At 36.8% G+C, this 23,542-nt stretch overlaps 1 protein-coding gene across 1 annotated transcript in view; it reads left to right on the plus strand.

Moving 5' to 3' along the window:
* Positions 1–9,836: 9,836 nt before the first annotated feature.
* LOC124260073 (serine/threonine-protein phosphatase 6 regulatory ankyrin repeat subunit C-like) overlaps positions 9,837–23,542 on the plus strand; it is a 52,322-nt gene continuing 38,616 nt past the window's right edge. The window contains 1 exon segment of the mRNA XM_046694324.1: positions 9,837–10,021. The gene's annotated coding sequence lies outside the window, so the exon portion shown is untranslated.

Consider the following 23,542-nt stretch of genomic DNA (forward strand, 5'->3'; position numbering starts at 1 on the left):
AAATATTTCTGACAGACACTAGTTTCTGTGCCAGTTAAAATCATTAAGGAATTTAATTCATATCAACAGGTCCATGTATAAAATGTGTAAAAGAGAAAAGAATAGATCCTGCTTGTGTTCAACCAAATATCCAAAATAAAACTTGGGTAAGCTGGAATATAAATTATAACCAAAGGCTAAAATAAACTGTAATCCTTAAAAGTTATAACAGTAGTAAATGGACAATATGGACTGTTGAAATTTTGTGTAGAGACAAAACAATGTCATCATGACAACAGCAATGAGATGTGAAATAACATGAGTATTGCCATATGAAATAAAGTCATATCTCTTATTTGGAATAAAAGATTTGGGATAAAAGATCCAAATGATGATATTGAAATGGTACAAATTTTAATTTCAAGATTAAGAATTTAGAGTGAGTGAGTGATTATGGTTTTATGCTGATTTTAGCAATATCAGCATGGGACACTAGAAATGGGTTCCACATTGTACCCATGTGAGGAATCGAATCCAGGCCATCAGCGTGAGGTAACGCTTTCACCACAAGCCCACACCACTGCCCCTAAAAATTTGGAGTGCGGTGGGGTAGTCCTGAAATGGTTAAAGCGTTGGCTCATCACACCAAAGACCCGGGTTCAATTTCCCACATGGGTACAATGTGTGAAATAATTTCTGTGTCCCCCGCCATGATCTATTGCTGAAATATTGCTAAAAGTGGCATAAAACCATACTCACTCCGCTAAAAAATAGAAATCCCAAAGGGTCCTCCATCTTACAAGTCCACTTTAAATCATCACAGAAGGAAAGGAATTTTTGAGAAATTGACAGAATGATTAACAGTCGATATTAACATGGTCTTGAAGTATGTTCTTCACATGTTCCTCAGCAGAAGTGATGTGTAATCGTCAGTTCTGACTCAGCCAAATCGTAAACTTGAATTTTTACTGCAGACACAACTCCTGTGCCAATCTTGGTATACAGCTCAGCTTGAAGAGCCTTCTGACCGATTGTTTCATTGTCATACTTGTGGCGAACATCATCTCTCAGCTTCTGCATTGCCTCAGCAAGCTGCTCTTGTCTGAAAATAGGAGTTGCCATTATTTGATAAGTACGGTCGTTCAAGAATAAAACTGTCATATTTTTGTGTTTTCAGATCTAACAATGATTGAGCTTCCTTTGATCATATTTTGATAACAGACAGCATACTTCGATAATGGACATACCACATATAGACCATGCATACCACGCATAGATCATGCATGCCACACATAGACCGCCCATTCATCATGCATGCCACACAGATCATGCATACCACACACAGACCATGCATGCAATATAGAGATCATGCATATCACATAGATAATTCATCCATGCATGCCACAGAGATCATGCATAGCACACAGATCATGCATACCACACATAGATTCATACATACCACATAAAGATCATGCATACCGCTTCTACATAGATCATGAATAACATACAGATCCATGCATGCAATTTAGAGATCATGCATATCACACATAGAGAATGCATTCACCATGCATGCCACACATTGATCATGCAAACCATACAAAGGTCATTACAAACACCATACATGCCACATATCATGGATACCACACATAGCTCTTGCATACCACACAGATCATGCATGCCACATAGATCATGCATGCCGTATATAGATCATACATACCACACATATATCATGCATGCCACACACAGATCATGCATGGCACATATAGATCATACATACAACACATAGATCATGCACACCACACAGATATCATGCATGCCACTAATAGATCATTCATACCACACATAGATCATACATACCACACATAGATCATGCATGCCACATATACATCATGTATACCACACATAGATTGTGCATACCACACATAGATCATGCATACCACACATACATCATGCATACCACACATACATCATTGCATACCACATATAGAATAACACACATAGATCATGCATACCACACATAAATCATGCATACCAGATAAAGATCATGCATACCAGATATAAATCATGCATACCAAACAGATCATGGATGCCACATATAGATGATACATGCCGCGCCACATGGATCATGCATACATCATGCATACCACACAGATCATGCATACCACACAGACCATGCATGCCGCACATATCATGCATACCACACGCCAGATCATGCATGCCACACAGATCATGCATACCACACACATATCATGCATACCATACAGATCATGCAAGTCACACTGGATGATGCATACCATACAGATCATGCATGCAACATATAGATCATGCATGCCACATAGATCATGCGGCATGCCACAAATAGATCATGCATGCCACATATAGATCATGCATACCTCCACATAGATCATGCATGCCACATATAGACGATACATGCCACACATGGATCATGCATACCACACGTAGATCATGCATACCATATTTTGTGTTTTTCAGATCTAACAATGATTGGGCTTCCTTTGATCATATTTTGATAACAGACAGCATACTTCGATAATGGACATACCACATATAGACCATGCATACCACACATAGATCATGCATGCCACATATAGACCATGCATTCACCATGCATGCCACACAGATCATGCATACCACACACAGACCATGCATTGCAATATAGAGATCATGCATATCACACATAGATGAATTCATCCATGCATGCCACAGAGATCATGCATAGCACACAGATCATGCATACCACACATAGATTCATACATACCACATAAAGATCATGCATACCGCACATAGATCATGAATAACATACAGATCATGCATGCAATTTAGAGATCATGCATATCACACATAAGAGAATGCATTCACCATGCATGCCACATTGATCATGCATACCATACAAAGGTCGTAAACACCATACATGCCACATATCATGGATACCACACGCATGGCTCTTGCATACCACACAGATCATGCATGCCACACATAGATCATGCATGCCGTATATGATCATGCATACCACACATATATCATGCATGCCACACACAGATCATGCATGGCACATATAGATCATGCATACAACACATTATAGATCATGCACCACACAGATATCATGCATGCCACTAATAGATCATTCATACCACACATAGATCATACGCATACCACATAGATCATGCATGCCACATATACCATCATGTATACCACACATAGATTATGCATACCACGCACATAGATCATGCATACCACACAGATCATGCATACCACACATACATCATGCATACACACGCACATACATCATGCATACCACATATAGAATAACACACATAGATCATGCATACCACGCATAAATCATGCATACCAGATAAAGATCATGCATACCAGATATAAATCATGCATACCAAACAGATCATGGATGCCATATAGATGATACATGCCACACATGGATCATGCATACATCATGCATACCACACAGATCATGCATACCACACAGACCATGCATGCCGCACATATCATGCATACCACACATAGATCATGCATGCCACACAGATCATGCATACCACACACATATCATGCATACCATACAGATCATGCAAGTCACACAGATGATGCATACCATACGGATCATGCATGCAACATATAGATCATGCATGCCACACATAGATCATGCATGCCACAAATAGATCATGCATGCCACATATAGATCATGCATACCTCCCACATAGATCATGCATGCCACATATAGATGATACATGCACACATGGATCATGCATACCACGTAGATCATGCATACCCACAGACCATTCATGCCACACACAGATTATGCATACCACACAGACCATGTGCGTTCACACATAGATTATGCATACCACACATAGTTATGCATACCACACGTAGATCATGAATAACATACAACTCATGCATGCCACACATACATTTTGCATACCACACGTAGATCATGCATACCACACACCACACATGGATCATGTATGCAACATATACACCAATATATAGATCATGCATATCACACTGATCATGTATACATGCATACCACAGATACATCATGCAAAGAAAGATCATGCATATCACATTGAACATGCATACCACACATAGTTCAAGTCTGCGAGTTGCACGTGTCAAATTGAAATTTCACTACACATACTTATTGATTACCTGGCCGTTTTCTACCAACAAGTGGTGCCCCTCGTAAAATAACAAAAAATATGATCGTTTGTTAAACACCTTTATTATTTGGGTGTGTCCCCAAATTATGAGGAGAAATCATCAGAGTTGATCGGTTGATTTCGTATGTGACTATCACAAAATTTGGTTCTATTGCAATTATTAGATTTTTGTGTTAGTGAGCAGTTCATCAGTCTCAAATGAAAGCAAACGGACTGTAAGTGTTGGCAAGCTGTAATCATAGAACCTTGTGATTGTGCTTGCTATGAGCATAATCAGCAATGGTCCAACTGTATGACAGCAACCCAGGGCTCAGATAATTTTTCAGCATCAGAATTACATACTCCTTTTTCAATATAGAATTACTGGAAAACCTTGAGGAGTACATTTAGAGTACTGAATGGAAAATAATGGAGTATCAAGTAATCTTGTGTTTCGCTTTAGACATGCACAACAACATTGCTACTCTTGTGTAAACATGTCAATAGACAAAACAATACTTTTCAGATATATACGTCTGTAAATGGTCCTGAGACCGTACGCCATTACTGTTGTTCGTATCATTTGCATATATTTAATCGAAGTACATACAGCCCTTTATCTGCTGACATGACAGCAGCCCCTAAATAATCAGGGCTAGAACAAGCCAGTGGTTGACTATATGAGTAATGATATATGGTACCAGGGTACCTTGACATACTATTATGGAGTAGTAATTTATACTAAAATTCAGTATTAATTATTACCACTACAAGATATGTTAAGATTCAGATATTAGGAAAATATAATTATAGAATATTAGTTTCATCATACTTAGTAATAGCCAAGAGAAAGACTCCTGTCAAAAGTATAAAATTCATCTCAGACACATACCGTTGAAAAGGTATAAGTCTACGTAGTTTAAAAGATGGTTCTAGATACATCCTAGCCTAAAGGTAATAAGGATTTATCTTTTAGACTTACTTTTAGTACGACAAAACTATGTCTACACTGTTTCATAAATTGCCATGATTTATTTTATAAGGTAAACATGTCATCACCTATATTAGACACTTCAATTTAGGCTCATTAAGATTTAACCCACAGTAAGCGTGTCTACTATACTATAATCATCCAAGCGTCCAGTAAATGAGTCAACAAGATTAGAGCCAGTTGAATTAGGATTAGCAGGATTAAGTACTCAGTCTTGTCATTTCATTGGTTATTATAGGGCACGCCCATTTTGTATCATCAACGATTCGTGACCTTTTATTGTTCAATTCTAGATAAATAGTTAGGAAATCAAATGTTTAGACTCTCCCAACGCAGGTTAGCTCTGGCCCATAGCCCAGAGGGTTGTAATGACTCTGTGGCCACCCTGTGTTATTCTGTTTTTGTTAGTAAAGGCCAGACCAATTTTATTTCTGATTTTACTGATATTTGTCCTCAGAAGAAGTAATATTCCTTTTAAATACCAAAAAGTATTTTACTTTTGGCAATTTATGAAGTGTATATGGGGAAAAAACAATGAAAAATATCTTTTTGTAAGTTTACATTTTTTGCCCATAGAAACATTAGGATTTTAATTTTTAGCAGGGAAAATTAGTTTTGATTTTTCTTATTCTTGAAAAATATGACCAGCGGATCGTAAAACAAACAAGAAATAGAATTAGTGTGGCCTAAAATTGTAATTAGCTTCTTGTGACTTTGGACACTGTTCTGAGCTAATTCCCCACAATGATCAGCACGCCCTTCAGAAGGGATTTCGTCAGGGAACCTCATTGGTACCCAGCACAGGCAACCATAACAAAACGATCACCAAGTCAGCTAGTCTGACCAACTGACCTAATACCACACATCACTGCGTATAGTGCGACCACACTTAAAGGAGCACCCCTCCTCTCCAAATCAAGGCTAATCTATCCACCTCGTCTATAACACGACCCTGAATGAACCATATCGTCAGAGCATACATGATCCCCTAAATATGTAATGAAAACATGTTTGTGATATATGCCAAATTATTTCGAAGTATTTGAGACGACCCATTTCCTTCTTACTTCTGACTCCCCAGGCCAGCTGGCTGGGCAGTCGTAATCGAGGTGAGGATCATTCAAACTTTATGTGCAAAATATGTATAGTATGCACAATTAATTCACCAGCAGTGGAAGCTTACATCCAAGAATATTTCATCAAACAATATCTCATACAAAATTTTAATTTTTACTCAACAATATCACTGGGTATCAGACCAACGCATTCATATACCGTATGTCACCTTGAAACCACCATAAGGACCAACTCCAATCCGATATGCAAATGAGGTGTAGTCACCTCCTCGAAATTAGGACCACAAGTCCACACAATTCTATACAGACATTTGCAAGACCTACCTGCAAGATATTTGCATCCTTCTCTTCCTGCAACACCTGGGACTTTTTGTCCTTCAGTTCGATCTCAGACCTCAGACCTTGTTCCCATTTCGCCAGCTCCTTGTGCACCCTGGCAACACGCACATCTTTCTCAACCACACGTTGGCTTTGTGACAATGAATCAAAACATTACACAGCTAAAATACATATCTCTCGTGAGACACTAGGGAGATTCTATCTATCTTAATTTGTCGTTCAAGAGAATTAGAAACGAAACGTCACCTGACTACGGTTGAAACGGATAGTAATTGAAAGTACTCCAGTACTCATCTTCAGCTACTGGCGAGTACTTGAGTACTCGTCATCGAGGCTGCGTCTTTGTTTCAGGTACAAATTTTAAAATGTTAAAAGTGTGTTCTTTAAAAACATAATGATCCCATTTGACTATCCAAGTGTTGTTATGGTATGCGTACATTATATTTGAAGCTCATTGAATTAGAAATAAACAATGGGCACGTTCTTACGTAATCAACACCATTTACTATGTTGCATTCTCATACTAGTTATCAATTGCATGACCTAATGGCATGAATAAATGACACAGGTTTACATACAACTCCAAACTTTGGAGCGTGATTGCTCTGCCATGCCGAGGCTGACACAACTACACGTGGAGTGAGGGGAGAAAATTCTTCTTGGATGAGTACTCGAGTACCAATGTAACCGTTTCAGCCCTACACCTGTAACAAGTTTATTTGAAGAATTGCGTATGAATACATCCAAGCGAACATGAGTGATGGAAGAGTGAGTGAGTGAGTGACACCATTACGCCATAAAAAACAAGCACATAAAAAAGTAGTGCTAACATTTATTGCATTAAATTCTGCAAAATATAAGTTTCACCGTTTCTTGTAAACTTTTATATTGCTGTAACAAACTGAAACTTGTCAGCAATAATCACTTAATTGCGGTGACCATCTTTGTTTACAGCTAAGGGAGGTGAAAGAAGTCTGAAAATATTGACCAATCAGCAATTACCCCGAAACTTACCAACACGATATTGGTTGATCTTCTACCTGGGTACTGGATGATATACTGATGTACTTTAACTTGGAAACCTATCTCTTCAATAACAGCACTAGCTTCTCTTTTAACACGCACGCACGTGTCAAGCCAATAGTGAAGCCCTATAGAACAGAACAGAATTATATATGTTACAGGGGAATGTGTGAAACCAGAGTTTCACGTAATCCCTCATTCTCTTCCCACAGAGGTTACTCCTGTCATATCTTCCTACGTAACCTCTGTTCTAATACGGCCATGTTCCCAGTTCTCGCAAAATCAATCGACAAGATGTTTTATTGATGTGACGCTTAACACATTTAATGGTTAGCTTGTCCGTAGTCAACGAGGGGGTGCATTCGTACCCACTGGCCCCTTTCCGTAACCTCCAAGAGGGACTCGTCCCCTCTCGATGCTTGTTATGTGCGAAAATACGACAAACCAATCAGAACGTGCGTAATGATGACGCTGGCTGTGCTTTGATTTAAAATAATCCCAGCTACTACCTTATTGTTTAAAAAATCGATTATGACAATATGTGTTTGTTTTAACAAATTGCATGAAAAAATATGTATCGTCATATTGAAAGTACTAAGAACTTAGCTAACAGCTAATAGAATTGTGCTAAAAATTGTCTTATGTGAAGTTTTGAAAAGAATCATGCGATTAACGGTGAGAGATTCAAATACACTGTCCAACATTTCTGACGATCTTGCGGGTTTGTTGTGGTGGATCGTACGTGCGCTTCCCAGCAGTTTTAGGAAATGCAATCATAAATCGCTACGAGTTTCAAAACAATAATATTATATCTGTATGTAACAACAGTCCGTTTGATTTCATTTGAAACCGATGAATAGCTCACAAACAGAAAATCTAATAATTGCAACAAAACCAAATTTTGCACAGTCACATGAAATCGACCAACTCTCGTTCTTGTGTAAAGTAGTTCTGATGTTCATGCGCCAATATGAAATCCTTACAGTGGTGGGGCACGAGTCGCTATTCGGCTTGTCCCGGAATAATACGAGTTGGTCACGAATGTATGAAATCCTTCCAGAGGGGCACGACTCGCTATTCGGCTTGTCCCGGAATAACACGAGTTGGTCTCGAATGTATGAAATCCTTCCAGAGGGGCACGACTCGCTATTCGGCTTGTCCCGGAATAATACGAGTTGGTCACGAATGCGAGGGGCGAAGAGCATTTGTAACTACTCGCCTCTTTCCGTGACCTACAAGCAGACTCGTATGGGTGAAGAGAGGCCATTGATCCGCCGTTACCATTCGTAACTACTCGTGTCATTCCGGCAAGCCGGATGGCGTAGGTCACTTCTGAAACAACATTACTGATTGCACAACTAAATCTGATTCCAGCAAATCACGAATCAGAACACTCGCACCATGAAAGGGTCGTATTAGAACAGAGGTTACACTTGTCAACAAACCCTTAGGAAGGTTACGTAGGAGTAACCTCTGGGAAGAAAAATGATAGAGACGGGGACGAGTTTTCTTTGGAGGTTACGGAAAGGACGTGTGACGAATGAGATAGAGCCAGTCAGACATTTTAGCTCGACTGCATAACACCTATTTTGAGAAATTCTTACTCGATCGATTTTGGTTGGTTTATTGTTTAACGCCGCACTCGGCAATATTCCAGATATGGCGGCGGTCTGTAAATAGTCGGGTCTGGACCAGACAATCCAGTGATCAGCATCATAAGCACATCGATCTATACAATTGGGATATGTCACAAGAGGGCATTATTTAAATAACACGAAGATAAGTTGCCATATCTGGGTTGATCAATAGCTGAATATTTGTCAAATGTATAAAGCCTTACATTATACTGTACAGCAAGCACATTTTCTTGAGTTAGAAACAGCTTAAATTTGGTCTATTCCTTGTAAAAAATTACACAAGCCCATTTTGAGAAATGCGGTTATTTCGTGATGGCTGCTATCGCTGCATTGTAGCATATCAAGAGATACAGAACATAATCGTGAGTAACTGAATGCATAAGACTCTTGAAGTATTAGATAACAGTGAATCACGAGGCCAAGACCTTATGAGACCATTATCAGATATGCTTTTTAACGAATCAAAATGATGCATTGGAACATGTGATCAAGTTCAGGTCAATGTTCAATGTATCGAACTATTTAAACGAATGATACCATTAACACGGGTAGAGTAGGTGCGGGCTTGCCAATGGACCTAGGCGAATCGCCGTCACACTGTTTCCCCACTGTGTGACACGCCTACCCTTTCTTGTGTTGACGTTGCATTAAAGAGGTGGACTTCAAAAGTGGGCGGTGTGTATAGTGGAACCCTGTTGTTGCGTGAACTAAGAGACCCCCGACGGACCAGGCGAGTCCGGGCTTACACCCCCATGACGAACAGAGAATGGCAATACGACAGGGTACTCTGACGCCCGAATCACGGTATGAGCTCCGCCCGTTACCCCGCTTGAAATGTATTTTTGTTCATTAGGATTATTTCGAGGGTTTTGGGTTAGGTTTAGGGGTTAGGCTTTACGTTAAGGCTTTTATCCAAAACGGGCGGAAGTCTTAACCCGTATCACTACTGGTGACCCACTTTTACCCAATGGCGTTCACCGACAACTGGGACTTTGATGCAGGAGATAGTATGTACAAATAGATATATGTGGTCAGAAATGTATGTTGGTTTTCTAGTTTTTTTTTCTTTGTAACCTTGAGGAGCGGTCAGATATTCCAATAAATACAGTTTTAACTGATGTATTTTGTGTCGGTCATGGCGTCACATAGCACGAAAACTTTGCTAATTTCTGTTGTATTTACCAAATCAATGCAATTCCTCTATATTTTAATTCCCTGTATTCTTGCTTCAATTCCTGATTTCCCATGCGTACTCCCAACATATTCAAGGAATAAACGAATGCATCTCAAAATACGACAATGCTGCAGTGTAAGATCTGAATTAAGATTTGTTGCATATTAAACAAGTACAGTTTTTCCGAAAGTACAGCGTCTGTTTTCACACCTTTATCCTTTTTGCTTTTGATTTGAGGTAGGCGCTTTATATTGATAACAAAGACGTCTATTGCTTTCTATCATCATCCTTTATTACGTATATATGGCCACGAGGCCAACAGTACAACATGTGTGTAGTAGGACATGCATACGCGCCACACTGAGAGAATGTAGATCTTGTTACAATTGATACAATTATGTGTTCACAGATTTGTGTTTTCGATCGAAGTACAAACACTTGTTAAGAAAGATCCAAAGTCTTAATAGTCTATTCGGTTACAGGCCGGGGAAATTACATTTCGAAACAGATAGCCAAAATTGATTTGGGCTCCCGGCAATAGTTATGTTTGCGTGAACATGGAATCTGGCTCTCCTGGTTATGCTGTGAAAACATGTTTAATGTTTCAAACAGGTTACCGTATTTAACAAAACAAGACATGTTTCCTCATAATTTTATTCAGATCACAACAGGATTTGTTACTTTACTTAGCACAATATGATATACTAATAGGTATATAACATATAACAATAATATCACACAACTGAACGTGTACATCTTATATTCCTTAAATTAGATACCGGTCTAGATAAAATGCGGCCTTCCGGCAATAGTCATTTTGAAATGTGGCTTTCCGGCCTGATACACAGGGTCGCCTGCCACCGAACATATACAATGTTTGAAGCCAATTTCTTGTGTCCTTTGCTGCGATATGAAAATGAGACTCAACATATAGATTCTAGTTTCTTTATTTACAATAGTGAAATGTTCGCGATGTTATTCTCACTAGCCTCCTTTTATTAGTACCAGGACATTAAACTGAACAAATGAAACTGAGCAGCCATATTGCAAAACCTGTTGTAGTCATAACAAGCCACTTTTCTTTAAAATGAAATAACATTTGGGTGTTTATGTAGTTGGCAAAAAGTAATTTTGTTCTTTAAATATCTAAACTAACATATATTTTGATCATGATAATTGACCTTAATTGTTTTACTATAATGTCCATGCCATGTTTGTCTCAGTAAAGGGTATCTCTTCCAGAAACGTTTGACAAAAGATGAACATTGGCACACAAGGGTTTTGTATGCAAAAAAACCCAACAAAACTGGTACCAAGGTTTATAATGTCACTGACGGGGGTCTTAGCACTATGTACTTTTCTACAGAGCTAAGACCTTTCAGTTAAAACATATACCCTGATGACAGTGTTTTGCGTTTCAAGCCCCAGTTGCAGGGCTTTTGGCAAGTATGTTTCACATTTCACAAAGAGGACTCTTTGAGAACCGCCATGAACAAATCGTGACAATCACAAGACAATGAAGTTGAACCCTTACCTGAATGCTAATAACTATAAGAATCGAAGATTCAAGGAATCACAAGTAAATTTAACAATGACACACATTCCATAATAATACCATTAACAATGTTTCAATCTTTTGAAATCAACAAACTAAATACAATTATTGTTAAAATAGTTTGTTTGTACAATTTATTTCTTTTGTAGAAAGCCTTTTGGCTAATTGGTATATTTCTGAGGCGTCTGTAGCTGAACATACTGAACTTCACCTGAATCATAGACACGAGGGGCGGTGAGGTAGCCTAGTGCAAGCGTTCGCTCGTCACGCCGAAGACTCGGGTTCGATTCCCCACATTGGTACAATGTGAAGCCCATTTCTGGTGTCTCCGCCGTGATATTGCTGGAGTATTGCTAAAGGCGGCGTAAAAACTAAACTCACTCACTCATACACAAGATAACAACTTTGGTCTGTTTCAGCAGTCGGTATTCTTCGTCTGAGTGTTCGACAAAATAAAGTCATTCAGCATGTTAAAAAGGTCACTAATTCAGTTGCTTTTTCACATATTTATGAGCAAGTCGAGTAGATTGAAGAAAACTCTGACGAATTATTTTGATGTTTTGCTTATTTTTAGGACATTATTTTGCTTCCCATGGTACGGTAAATATTAAAATGGCACTTGAAATATTTTCAAGGTGCCCTCGCGGCATGACTTATATATCAATAATCACTTTAATTCATTTAATGGAAAATGCGATTATTTTAACAAAATCAAATGTTTGAAAACCGGTTTTGTACCCCAACAATTTATCTATTGCCCTCTCACTATGGCAGTTTAACATTGATGGGCGTCGCCATTTTGAATGTCAGTGCGCGTAACAGGAAATCCTGTTTTGGATGATAACATAGTTGTGGAACACATGCTTCATTTTGGGGTTACACTTTCTCTGTAAAGTACAGGTTCTAGTACGAGATTCGAACCCACACCCTTAGGAAACACTAACACTTTAATAAAACATGGTCTTTGGATATGTGGACATGATCTAGATAGTTATTAATTTTACTCCAGTGTCATTCAATAATTATGTTAATTGCCGCAAAAGGTGTGTACCTCCGTTAGTTACATTCGTGACCAATTCGTGTTATTCCTGGACAGGTCTTCTTTGAGGTTACGGAAAGGGGCGAGTGGCGACGAATGCGTTTGTGCCGTACAACTTCCGTTTACCTTATTCAGAGCAATCACAATCATATTACATCCACTCATACCTCGAAACCATGTGCAGTTGACAAATGTGGATATGTAAATATAATGTTTGTTTACATGGGTTGTACGGTTCCCATGTGATGCGACCAGAACTGGGATAACTAATATTGAGAATTATACGTCTTACTGTCAACTATGCATATCGACAAACAATTATTAAGATCAAAATCAGCTGCACAACTCGTGTCCTTTATTTTAACTACTGATCGCAAAAATGCCAATGGCAGTGCTCCATAGTCGATGTCCGCCATAATAGCTAAATATAGCAGCGAAGAAAATGTAGAAACGTGAAACTGAAACGAAATAGAATTCATTTTTCATACGCTTTACTGTAATTACTCTACTAGCTTAAAAAAAGAAGTGAGCGACCAATTAATGTTCCTGGTTGTGGATGCTGAATTTAGGTGTCAGGTGTTTTCATTCATTTTTATTCATAATGATTCATTCATTCCCAGAAATGGTTACTGCTCAACTTGAAATATGACTTTCTTGCAATATCTAATGATATTTTTAAAATATAGCTAATTATTCCTTTTAACAATATATGTTTATGCCCACAAATAGAACCAGAAAATATATGATGTGAATGGTATTGGATTTTGATTTTATAGTTTAATAATTATGCTAATATGTGTAAACATATAGTAAGTTCTATCTAAATATCGGCAAGCCTGGCCATTTTGCAGTGTTTTATGTAATAATACAGTAAATAGTTTCTTTTAAAAAGAACGGGGAATAAAAGAAAATTAAATTATGTCATAATTATTTTTTTAATGATGTTACATCCATTCTTGATGGGTATGTATGTATAACAATTCAAGTTTGTTTTGGGATTTAAGTTATTTGTGTTATGCCATTTGTGAGAGTATATAAGAGATTGGTATGTTGCTTGGTCATACTTTTCAGAGAATATTTCTTATGAAATACTGGAAAATATACAAGTTCATGTACACATTCATGACACTGTAAAAAGAGTGGTGATCTATTATTTATAATGGTAGGGTGTATTCAGTAACACGCCATCACACATAATACTATGCTGATAATGCTGAATGAAAGGTCCAGTTAAAGTTCTCATCCCCAAATGTTCACATGGCCCCCTAAGCAGTTAGTGGCTCCCTATTTTTATAACATGTTTAGCCTCCAAGTAATGTTGTGTTAATATTACTGCTATTAGCATATAAGATTTGCCAGTAATGATCATTTATAGCTTTCATCATTATTGTGTACATGTAACAGACACCAGACATACAAGGCATAATTACTTCAGAATGAAAAAAGTGGGAGAGTTTGTGCCCCATCTCAGAAGGCTATAGTTATAACTTTGAAGAAAAATGATGGTGTAGAAATTATCCAAAAATGTTTCTTTAATGTTCCTTTGAAAATCCCCTTCCTGGTCAGCTTGATATAAATGGGAAATTCACTGAGCCCTTCATAGCAGCTTGAACTTGTTATTCCATGCATTGTCATCAATAACATTATATTTGCTGAACTAATTAGCGGTTAGAGTTGTCCCCCCTTCACAATTTGCTTGAAAAGGTCATCTGCTCATTGTGTTAGAAGGCCAAGCAGCTGAAGCTTCTTTGATGACATATTGTTACTGAGATGAAACTGTCAAGGTAAATGATGCCTTCATATTTACCTTTTTGTGTGTAGTTTTGCCCAGAAACCAATGCTACCTGATGTGGATATGGTTGTCAGGCTCAATGACTTAGTCATTGTTTAGAATCAAGTCTCAATGATTGCATGTGTGGCTGCTTATGATCTCAATAACTGGATTGTCTGGTACAAACTCAGTTATTTACAGATATCATGTAGCTAGAATATTGTGTAGCAACAAACAACAAGCAAGCAAAACAATTTATGCCAGCTTTGGATTAGGGAATTTGTGTGATAAATGTAGTCAAGGAAATTAAGACATGCAATATTGCCCGACTGCTTTTAGATTTTGCCCATAAGTATGAAGTATAAGAACCCAAAAGAAAATAATAAATTCCATTAAAATATAGATTTTAAACTTGTTCCACTTCAAACACAAACTATTAAACAAATCTCTTAAAATTAGTACTGTAGATCAGCCCAGTGTGCTCTTAAATATGAAGTGTGATTTGCTATGAGCAGCCAAATTGAAATCAGAAGATTCCATTGATTGTAATTTTATGGTGTTATCCCTCTTCTGGTTGAACCTGTATGTATTATACTAATATTGTACAGATTCTCTGAAAATAAAAAGATATTGTCCTGTTCAAGATTCAGCCCACAATTTTTAAATGTCAGATTATTCTGTTAGTATTAGACTTAGGAGACATTATCCCTCTCCTGGTCAAAGGCATACCAGGATTAAATCAAGTTAACTCTCTTAAAGTTGTACTAATTAATGGCCTATTTGCTTTCATAGTCTGCTTTCTACATGTCTGAAATATGATCTACTATCATCAGATTTTAAAGTTGTTTTCCTTTATCTAATTAAGGGCATATGAATAGTAAAAATAGTTACAAAAATCTCTAAACATTGTCAATATTGACCTGTTGCATGTAGACTCTGTTTCACAAGTTTCACATATGACTAAATACTATCAACAGCCATGAGGAATCTTTAGATTCGATAACTGTAATTTTCAACTTTACTCAAGCAGATATTGTCACAACAAGGAATAAGAAAGCCATAATAACTTTACCAGATAGATATAACATGAACCTAACAGTTTTACACACTCACACCCATTCAGCTTTGAGTCAAATAACTATCACCCTTCAAAGGGCATCACGCACAGCACACAGTTTAGACAAAAATCAAACATTGCACAATCACTGTTTCCCTCAAAATACTAAAGGTTACTACATGCAAATCACTAATACATTAATAGTGTGCTAACAATCAACCCTTCTCATACAATACATCCAACTGTAGATTTTTAAGGCATATTCCCACACTTGGTTAAGGACATGTGAGTATCATTATTACTATTTCATTATTAATGCTATACTATTATTTCATTCAGAATTTGCTTTTACAAGTTGGAATTGTTATTTACCACTATAAGCTCAGAGGAAATCTTGAAATTCTATAAACTGTAAGTTTTAAAGGCTTTATCCCACTTTGGGCAAAGGGCATGTCATTCATGATAACAGTTAAAAGTCTCTGAAAATAAGAACTGTTGACCCAGTACATTCATAATTTGCTCACAGGTTTGAAATGTCATTCAATATCATCAGCCCAGATACCATTTTGAAATTGTATAAACTGTAGGTTTTAAAGACATTATCCTACTTCTGCTCAAAGGCACGTGATTAATAATAATAGTTAAAAATCTCTGAAAATTTGAATTATTGACCCAGTACATTAATAGTTGATTTGTAGGTTTGAAATGCTATTTACTATCATCAGCCAAGAGAACTTCTTGAAATTCCATAAACTGTAGGTTTTAAAGGCATTATCCCACTTCTGGTCAAAGGCATGTGCTTAATAATAATAGTTAAAATCTCTGTAAAATAGAATTATAGACCCAGTACATTCATAATTTGCTCAGAGGTTTGTAATGCTAATCTATATCATCAGCCCAGACAGCTTCTGGAAATTCCATAAACTGTAGGTTTTAAAGGCATTATCCCACTTCTGGTCAAATGCATATGATAACTAATAATAGTTAAAAATCTCTGAAAATTTGAATTATTGACCCAGTACATTAATAATTTACTTGTAGGTTTGGAATGCTATTTCCTATCATCAGCAAAGACAGCCTCTGGAAATTTCATAAACTGTAGGTTTTAAAGGCATTATCCCACTTCTGGTCAAATGCATCTGATACCTAATAATAGTTAAAAATCTCTGAACATTTGAATTTTTGACCCAGTACAATAATAGTTTACTTGTAGGTTTGAAATGCTATTTGCTATCATCAGCCAAGATAACTTCTTGAAATTCCATAAACTGTAGGTTTTAAAGGCATTATCCCACTTCTGGTCAAAGGCACGTGAATAATAATAATAGTTCAAAATCTCTGAAAATTTGAATTATTGACCCAGTACATGAATAGTTTATTTGTAGGGTTGGAATGCTATTTCCTATCATCAGCCAAGACAGCTTCTGGAAATTCCATAAACTGTAAGTTTTAAAGGCATTATCCCACTTCTGGTCAAAGGCACGTGGTTAATAATAATAGTTAAAAATATCTATAAAATAGAATTATAGACCTAGTACATTCATACTTTGCTCAGAGGTTTGTAATGTTAATCTATATCATCAGCCAAGACAGCTTCTTGAAATTCCATAAACTGTAGGTTTTAAAGGCATTATCCCACTTCTGGTCAAAGGCACGTGGTTAATAATAATAGTTAAAAATCTCTAAACATTTGTATTATAGACCCAGTACATTAATAGTTTACTTGTAGGTTTGAAATGCTATTTCCTATCCTCAGTAAAGAAAACTTCTTGAAATTCCATAAACTGTAGATTTTAAAGGCATTATCCCATTTCTGGTCAAATGCATGCATGTGATTAATAAAAATAGTTACAAATTAAAATTTCAGCTTAGTGTATTTCCATTTCTTACATGTAAATCTGCACATGGTAACTTTGAAATATAATGAAGATATGGCATCTGCAAAGCTTTAAAAGTCATTTTTTCAGTCATTCCTCCATTTACACTTTTCCAGTTACAGAGTTAGATATTAACATAACCCTTCTTGCCCTTCTGCCCTCTGTATCCAAACTCAGTACAGTCACAAACACTTGGGATGGACTCCATTTCTGAACTTTCATTGTTGAGATGCTTGTAATTCAAGTTCTTGAATTTCTCAATCAGAAAATGACATGCTTCTTTCACTGCTTCGTACAAAGTGTGGTGTGGTGTTGTACTGTGAAGAAAACAGAAAGACATAATCAATGTACCATGTTTGCATTAACTAACTACATCAAAAACATTCAAGAAAATGGCCACCAACATACTTAAGAACATGGAAAGTACTTTGAATAACTTGGAATGGCAGTTGCCAACTGAGTGGATTGAACAAGAGCGGAGTGGAGAGGAGTGGGTGGTGCAAGTGAAATGAGAGAGTGCGTGGATGGGTTGGGGAATGAGTGAGTGAGTGAGAGAAGTGGAGTGGAGTTGACTTGAGAGGAGTGGGTGGTGTGAGGGAAGAGGGTCTAGTGAGAGTAGCATAGTGGGTGGAGTGACTGGAGCGGAGTGAGTGGAGCGAGGGAAGAGGGTGTAGTGAGAGTAGCGTAGTGGGCGGAATGGGTGGAGGGAATGACCAGTGTAGGGAAGATAGCCTGTCCCAACGTCCGAGAGTGGGTGAATTTTTGTGGAGGACGGGGGTTAAAAAAATCTGGTCCGTCCTGATGTCGGGTCAGTTTTAGCAAACCAATGACATAATCATTATTATATTATACCCTTTTTGAATATTTACTGCCAAAGGATACTAGAATAATCAGATGATTCCACTAGGAGAGATTTTACAGTCCAAGCTCTGTGTGTGCACATTAAATTATAGCTTAAAATAAAACAAACCAGTTTTAAGTCTTGAAATGGTGTTTTATTGATAATTGGAGGACAGGCTAGATTTTGGCAGGACTGGTAAAAATGTGACCAGCCAGTCCTGTGGACAGGCTAGATTTTCTACATCTTTCCTACACTGGAATGACTGGATTTAAGTGGAGTGGGGAGGAGAGTGGAGTGGAGTGAGTTGATGGGAGCGGAGCGGAGCAGAGTGATTGGAGAGGAGTGAGAATTTTAGTTATATGAAACATTTATTTTACCAAACTGGTATTTGGGACACTTAAAAAGTGTAACATTAAACTTAACATCTTCACTCATGCACTGTATCTTATCATTAACTATTCAGTTTCCTTTACATGTATGTAAACAGGATGCAAATCCTGCCTTTACTTCCTGATACAGATATCTCTGGAGAAACATTGTGTGACTCTCTCCGCACCCATTTCCGTCGCCACTGTAAGGAGAGTACACATTTTGCTAGACATACATAGGCGAGGTTGAAGAAACATTGAATTACTAATTACCTCATTTCTTATAAACCATGTAAGCTATACCAAAGGTGAATTATATGAATGTGCATTTAACTTTTAGGCTGTTGAGAACTTCTTGGGTTTAGTCTGTTACATAACTACACATCAATGCAGAAATCACATGGAACAAGGATATGGGAACAGGCTAGACATGTTACATTTTCTTACCAGAAGTTTCCCTGTATTAAGTTCTGTCGATACATGACAAGATTCACCTCATAGAGAAAGAACAGTGAACACTGTGTAGAAACAACTCCTATAAACTTGTGACATTATGACACTGTATAATGCTAAAACAGTCAAAAATCTCTATATTGTTATTCATCTTGCGTACTTACCTTGTTCTAAAAGAATGATCTTGGAACTTGCATACTTTCTGAAGTTGAACGCTGCTATTTTCTGTACTTGAATCAAAATTTTCTTTTTTAGTAGATTCAATTTCACCATATACATAGAATATTTTTCATGCCAAGGAGGATAACATTATTCAGTCTACAGTACACAGAAAATGGCTCCTTAAATGTTATGCTAGATGAGTGATATATCTGTTTCTGGCACCCTTTAACTTTGGTTACTGTACTTGCAGTCTGTGCTAAAGTCTCTCAAGTTTGCTGGACTGAAAATGTAAATTTGCATTATTTTCAGCATTTTTGTCTCACTTTATGGACTGGAAGTGGGTGTGCTCTTACTTGACAAGAACAAATTTTACCAGACTTGGCTATTAGACTGGTGGGTAAAGTCAAGGACTGTACTTCAGTTTCCTCGGATATGTTTATGGAATTTATGAATCGTTGGATATTGTTCTCACCCCAGGAACATTATTAGTTTTCATTAGGATTGCTTCTAAATATTGTGTAGTGTATCATTCCCTAATTGAGTTTCTTTTGATGTGAGATGTTCTTGGATATTGTTTTCTCATTCTACTCAGAGACCATATACCGGTATATGGTCTCTGTTCTACTATTCTAAATATTGTGTAGTGTATCATTCCTAATTGAGTTTCTTTTGATGTGAGATGTTCTTGGATATTGTTTTCTCATTCTACTCAGAGACCATATACCGGTATATGGTCTCTGTTCTACTATTGCATTCTATGTCATATCAGTTTTCTGTGTATCTCATCTTCTGTGTTGTTTCTCCAAGATATAGTATATATTTTTAAAGACTTGATAACATGCCTTCATTGACACTTCTAAAGTTTTCTCTAATACTGTTTTGAAATTCTGTAATGATTATTTCTTGCTCAATGAGAGTTTTCTTTAAATCGCTCAATAAATCATCAATGTATCTGAAAAGGTCATTTTTCCTTCACAAGGAATGTATAACAGTGGGGTCAAAAACAATCCAACACAAAAATAAATTGAAAAAAATTGCAAGAAATGGTAAATTACAGTATTTTTATCATTGCAGGCTGATATTGCAGAACAGTTCAGTCAGTGGTCATAAATATGGCAGAATTTAAATGAAATATTAACTTACCTATTTGTGTTAGCATTCAGGTGAAGATGGCCATTCTTCTTTTTCTTCTTATTTGAAGTTATTTCTATATCAGTGCCTGTACTCTGACAACTGTTCATGAAGGAAACATTGTACTATCTGATAAAGGTATTCTGAAACCTTTGGTTATAAACCCAGAGGTCAAATGTTCTAACACTCTTAATTAATTCCATCAACCCTCAACTAGGTACCAGTTAGACACTGACACTCGGGATGGGTAGAGGAGGAGGAGGGTCTTGGCATCTGAGGGAGGAAATGGTGCAAACAGTTCACAACCTAATTTGGTGGCATTTTACAGCAGCTGTGATTGGGTAATTGGGAATACACATTCATTTTTGACATGACAGTAACTGCAAGAATTAAGAGCAAACGTTGTTCCCATTGGGTGATCAGTTTGGTTTAGGTGTCTAAGGTATAAATAGGAGTTTAATTAGCTACTAAAGTTGTGTGTATGTGTGGAATTCTTTTACATCACTTTAATACTTTGTTGATATAATCTTGAAATAGAAATATTTAAGAGTGTTTTGCTACATAACATCAGAGACCATATAATATATTATATGGTCTCTGATAACATCAAGGTGAGATGAATATATTACATGTTACCTACTAGTATGTTAATACCGCCAACCATGCACAGTACATTTTGGTATATAACAAAGCATATCTGTTACACCAAACACATGCACACCTTTTACATGTTACCTCCCCAATATAGAAGATGTTTTCCTTACACTTGAATGCTATGTTATGTAGATGTACTATAAAAACAGTCACATTTCATTGTTTTCAAATGAGTCCAGTTATACAATTATACAGTGTCATATCTGGGTTGTATTTCTCACTTTTGCTGCAAACATTGTAATATGTATTGCAGAAAGCAAACTCCAGTATTTGACAGATAATATTATGTACTATACTACTATATCACAGGTTGATTATAATCAATGAATTGCCATCATCTTTGGATATGAGTGTTTGTCTGTTTCTAGACTTGCTTGAACTGAATTGGTGAAAGTGGAATTGGTTAAAACTGTCTGTTAATGGCTGAATCAACTGAATAGAGACCAGCTTGAGTTAGCACTGACTGTGCAGACTTGCCATAAACATGTCACCAGATGCTTCCCTAATTGCTACTGAGTAGCTGTCTGTTCAGATCTGCTGCTGCTCACCAGATTGTTGAAACAAGAATTCCAAGGAGGAACTGACTCTATGAAAGGTGTGAGAACCTACTGTTTATTTGAGCAAGATGGTTATCTCATATAGGACATTTTGTGGGAGAAATAATAATATTTGTGAAATAATTTGTAACTCTGTGAATGAATTTGGATGGGAATGTATATGGTTAGGTCATTTCGTAATTTTTTGCAATGCATGTAAACAGATAATGTTGTCTTGATTTTAATCCATGTATACAATATGTTGAAAGGTTAAAGTGTGACCCATTAAGGTATTAAATATGAATTTGGATTAATATGTATACTATTGGACAAGTAAATTTAAGAAGGACTGTGGAGTAAGCTCTACCTTAAAAGTTTTGTTTGATAGACTGACAGTGATTTTGTTTGTTAAATTTGATAAAATGAATTAAAATATATTATATATGTGGGTTTTATCACTTGTTTGTCAAGAACAAATCATTGAAGAAAAACATGAATAATATACATGTAGTTATAAGTGTGCAGTTATAACTGAAGATGGGAAAGGTAATTATGAAAGTAATGCTTGCCATTTCTAACCCATCTAACAATCTTAATAGGTTACAGGAATATGCCTGAAGTATTGAGCTCTTAGATTGCAGCACAAGTCTACAGTTTCTTATATTCCATGACTATCATTCCATTAACTTCCTCATGGCTAATGGTATGTCATACCTATGATGCAGCTTCAAAAACAAAAACACTTTTTGAGTAGTATTTCATTGTTAAAATGAACAACAATGTCATGTACTGTGTGCTCAATCACAAGAATTAAGCAAAATTCTGATGTTTTCTATGGAAATAACATTCATTTCATTCTATACATTATTTTAAATGCATACCATTCTAATGCTGATTTCTTCAAAACTTATGTATTAAAGAACAATAAAAATAGAACAAGAACAAGAAATTTATTCAGGATCAGGTCGCATGGCCAAGAGTACAAAGCATTGATCACCCATGTGCACAAGGACAGGTGGGACAAATGTAATTCCATCTTAATGCAGTGAAAATGTATAGCTTTTAAGATATGGCATGTTTTCGTATATAATGCACATAATAATTAATGAAACATTAGTAGATCAGCATTTGTGTATTTATTGCTTACTATATTTAAGATTCTTTTTGCCAGATACCCTACAAGGCTAAATATATTTGGGTATGACATGAAGCAGCATAGTGGCACATATGTTACTGATATTGAATATCTTAAGATATTCGGTAAAAGTGTAGGTCCTGGATGTGATTTTAATTGTTTTCTCTTACAATATAGAAATCTATAAATTGTGAAAGAATAGTGATAATGAGTAGTTTGGACTACTTGGTATTCTTCAATAAAATATTGGTTATGCAGATCAGGAGCAGGTATGTGGAAATATATGGGATATCCAACTTATATCCAGTGCAAATCATCAACCATAGGAATGTTCAGTAATAGACCCTAGAAAATGCCTATAAATGGGTTCGGTCATAGAAATACCAGCAGGTATATATGTCTAAAGTGAAATGGTGTGTGAGCATGCGCTTATGATTAAGGCACTTAAGAAGAAGAGCAAGTGAGTGAGTGAGTATGGTTTTATGTTACTTTTGGCAATATTCCAGCAATATCACAGCGAACCCGGGTCTTGGGTCTTCGGAGCCTTGGAACCACTAGGATACCCCCACCTC

This window comes from Haliotis rubra, unplaced genomic scaffold (assembly GCF_003918875.1).
Source record: "Haliotis rubra isolate DU_JTF1 unplaced genomic scaffold, ASM391887v1 Scf1186, whole genome shotgun sequence".
NCBI classification, from domain to species: Eukaryota; Metazoa; Mollusca; class Gastropoda; order Lepetellida; family Haliotidae; genus Haliotis; species Haliotis rubra.